Here is a 4334-nt window from a genome sequence, read left to right as displayed (position 1 = left end):
TATATCAGAATATTATCCTGATTAAAACAATAATATGAGGGAACATGTCAATAAACGAGGAAAAATGCAAGACAGAACTTAAAACATGGGCAAAATAAACAAATATATATATAAATATGTGAGGAAAAAATATACATACACATATGGTATAACATACAAGGAGGATGATCTTAAAATAAACCCATGGAAAACAATTATGTGATACAATCTCAGAACAAAGAACTCACAATTATACCAAAGAGAAAGAAAAAGACACATAAAGAGGAGTTCATCATCACAAGAACATAATAATTACATATGGCATACCTCTAGTGCTTGATAAATACTGTTAGTGCATCAATGAAATGGCAATTACGTATTCTGGATACTTGAAAAAACCACACACCGGTGGGGTACACAGGTGAAAGTTAGATTAAGCCTAATTGGGGAAATATACGTTTTTAGTACTAACAACAATTAATAACATATTCTGCATAATACTGGGCTCAATAATAACAAATAAATGAATATATCTGTACATTGAACACATTCCTTATGGTTAAGTGCTTGAATAACAAGTTCAAACGCATAGGCCTGAATGCAAGTTCATATAGGTATGCGACCTAACAAAAATTATTAATATTCACTAATTAGAGATATATAACGTAACAGCCTTTATATAAATTGGTTAATGTGCTAGTAGATTGAAACACATACCTTATGATTCAGGGATTTGGATAACAAGTTCAAATACACAGGTCTACCACAATTTCATATGCGTGTGTAACCTGGTAAATTAGAGGAATATGATTCTTGAGACAGAGAACTTGCTCATAACAGGTGTGAGAAGTTTTAATTTAATAAACTCCCTTTAGAAAGGGGGGGAGAAGGATACACTAGTTTCGAAAATTCATTAATTCGATTAAATCCTACGTGAAATTAGTTCCCCAAGGGGGTATAAAACGTATTAAAAATACTGATAACCATATGTTATCCTTGAAATTCAGAATGTTGAGTTAATTCTCATCATCTCATAAGATAATATTAATAAACTTTCATATTGTTACTAATAGTCATAATAACACCCCCTATTTACAAAATAAGCAGGACATAGTGAAAACAAGGGATTCCATTCACATAAAGTGCTAAATGGAGCCATATTTAAAAGCGGTGCTCACAAATAATAAATAATGAATCTTACCTTACCAGTAGCTACAATAGCTTCAAGTCACAACCAGTGTAATGAAGCTGTGTGCTGAGACTTACCCTTAAATAGGAAACAGAAGTGACCCTAATGCAGTGAATGGGGTATTAAAAACCTTAAATAATATTGGAATAAGTCCTATGTTACTAGCTGAAATCGTTACAGTGATTAAACATTAAAGTGAGAAAATTGATGGCCTTAAAGTGAACTTTTATAATACACTATAGGGGATAAAAAAACCTTAATTGCAAATACATCCCATAATGCAGCTGGTCGTTACAGACCAAACTGACATGATTGACAGGGCTCCTCACCAATAAAACTGGTTCAGTGAAAACAGACCTAATCTCTATCCCATACGTCCCATAATGCATCTGGTCGTTACAGACCTGACTGACATGATTGACAGGGCTATTCACCAATAAAACTGGTTCAGTGGAAACAGACCTAATCTCTATCATTATAAGTATAATAATATTAATCTCCTATGTGCATTACAAACAAAGTGTGAAAAAGCTGTCCTGGTGTGAATTATAAACACCTCAGTAGTGGGGAAACTTATCCCCTTAAACAGTGTTTTCGTGATAAACTAATCCCGCCACGCTGGGACTAGAACACTGATGTCTCGGCGTCGATAAGGCTAGTGTCCCACAGAGCTAGTTACATCTAGATCACGCCGCTGAGTAAAACGGCATGCGTCCCAGCGGCGCGATTGTTTGCGTTCCACAGCGCCGGGATGGTGTCACGTGATTGTATCACCTGACACTCGGACACATGATCTGAACTGGCCAATAGGTGCTGAACAGGGCAGCTGGTGTTCAGTGACGCGGACGTTAGTACTCCACGCAGCTGTATCTCACCACATGACCACCCCACGTGACAATTAGACATGTGGTTTGGGCGGCCAATAAACGGATCAAACTAGGTAACCTAGGAGACCGCTACGCAATCGCTACCAAAAATAACATTTGTTAGTGTATAATAATGTGTATATACACATAGTAATGAATAATGTGATAAAGTGAGATACTCTACCTAATCTATTAACTAAACACCTACATTATTAGCTACATATATATGATGATTTAGAAAAATATATAAATTATATAAATTAGTCTATTGTTAATTAACCACCTACATTTAAAGCACCGCTCCTAAAAGTGGCTCCACTTTTACAAATAACATATTAGATATTAGCAAATGCCCCCTAATAGGAATACAAATGATCATCCTTTTAAACACCATTATTTATAAATACACCAATATTGGGAATATAAATCATAATCAAAGACATAAACAAGGGAATATATTGAAGTGTGAAAAAACATGATACTACAGGAACGCTACCATATCTATAGTTTCATTTAAACCAAACGGGATAAGAGTGTTCAGCGAATAGATCCAATAGGATACTCGCTGGGCTAGCAGTCTATCTCTATCTCCTCCTCTTTTATCTACCATAATATGCTCGATAACCGTAAATGAGAGACCCAGGACTTGAGAGTTATGTTTCTCCTGAAAATGTCGAGGTAAACTATGGTTTTGGACCTTGTTGGTAATATTTCGTAAATGTTCCTGTATTCTTAACTTAAGACACCTTTTGGTTTTACCAATGTAAGAAAGGTTACAACCGCAATCAATTTTATAGATTACGTAGTTAGTATTGCAGGTAACAATGGTCCTCAGTTTAAAGACTCATTTGCTGTTGTCTTTCCAGCAAAAGCCTTTTTTATCGATAAAGCGACAACATTTACATTTATTACAGGGGAAGAGCCCTGATCTCTTCATTACAGGATGTTCATTAAGAGTCTCACCCTTGTTTTTATCATTCTAAAGTTGGCTGGGAGCAAGAATGTTCTTAAGGTTCCTGGATTTTCTGAATACTATGTTAGGCTTGGTAGGTAAGTGTGGTCCCAATATGGGGTCCTTCAAAAGGAGATGCCAATGCCGATTCATAACACGTCTAATCTTGATATTTTCTTGATTATATTGTGTTATGAACGGTCTTTCGGTGAAACGTTCTACTTTTTTACTTTCTTTTACTTCCAAAAGGCTATTTCTATCAATTTCAGAAGCTCGAACCTGGTCTCTCCTTAGATGGATCTCATTATATCCCCTATCTAAAAACTGTTCTACCAGAATAGAAGATTGTTCCCAGTACCTTTCCAAACTGCTACAGTTTTTCCTAATCCTCACGAACTGGGAGTAGGGTACTGTAGTTTTCCATCGAGACAGATGGCAACTATTTGAAGGTATGAAACTGTTAGCGTCTGTCTTTTTAAAAAAGGTTCTCGTATCAAGAGTCCCGTCATCTTCGATGTTTAAAAGAACGTCCAGGTAATCAATAGTAGAAATATGCTGCTTATAGGTAAATTTGAGATTATGGGAATTAATTTAAATCTCTGACATGAAATCACTCAATTCCTCCAACTCTCCATCCCAAATAAGAATCACATCATCTATGTATCGCTTATAGAATTTGATGTTAGGGTATCGATAGCCGCCGTCCGCATAGATGGTCACACTCTCCCAGCTGTCCATGAAAATGTTTGCGTACGATGGGGCAAATTTAGTCCCCATCACTGTCCCCTGTTCTTGCAGGTAATACTTTCCTTCAAACTCGAAATAATTGTGATTTAAAATGAATTTTATACTCTCCCATAAAAAGGTTCTTTCTTCTTTACAAACATTCACATCCATTGTTAGGATGTTGCTCACAGCCTCAAGTCCTTTAGAATGGGGAATGGATGTGTAAAGGGCCTGTACATCCACTGTGGCCCATCTATAAGTGGATTGCCACTGAAAATCATTAAGTAGCCTGAGAAGACTGGTTGAATCTTTCAAATATGAAGGTTGTACTCTTACATAAGGTTGTAATTTTAAATCGAGAAAGTGCGACAAGTTAGAAGTCAAGGACTCGACTCCAGCCACTATAGGTCTTCCTGGGGGTGGGACTAAGCCTTTGTGGATTTTAGGTAAGTGGTAAAATACCGGAACCCGAATGTTTGTAAAGAAGAAAGAACCTTTTTATTGGAGAGTATAAAATTCATTTTAAATCACAATTATTTTGAGTTTGAATGAAAGTATTACCTGCAAGAACAGGGGACAGCGATGGGGACTAAATTTGCCCCATCATACGCAAACATTTTCA

At 36.3% G+C, this 4334-nt stretch overlaps 1 long non-coding RNA gene across 1 annotated transcript; it reads right to left on the bottom strand.

Moving 5' to 3' along the window:
* Positions 1 to 529: 529 nt before the first annotated feature.
* LOC135012522 (uncharacterized) lies at positions 530 to 1211 on the bottom strand. The gene is made up of 3 exons (XR_010211464.1): positions 1181 to 1211; positions 697 to 767; positions 530 to 602 (listed from the first exon to the last, which is right to left on the bottom strand). It is a non-coding gene; the product is annotated as an uncharacterized LOC135012522 (long non-coding RNA).
* Between the last annotated feature and the right edge of the window lie 3123 nt (positions 1212 to 4334).

Source organism: Pseudophryne corroboree, unplaced genomic scaffold (genome assembly GCF_028390025.1).
Source record: "Pseudophryne corroboree isolate aPseCor3 unplaced genomic scaffold, aPseCor3.hap2 scaffold_2545, whole genome shotgun sequence".
Lineage (NCBI taxonomy): Eukaryota > Metazoa > Chordata > Amphibia > Anura > Myobatrachidae > Pseudophryne > Pseudophryne corroboree.
The sequence above is the reverse complement of the archived record's forward strand: the minus strand, read 5'-3'. Positions and strand labels throughout refer to the sequence as shown.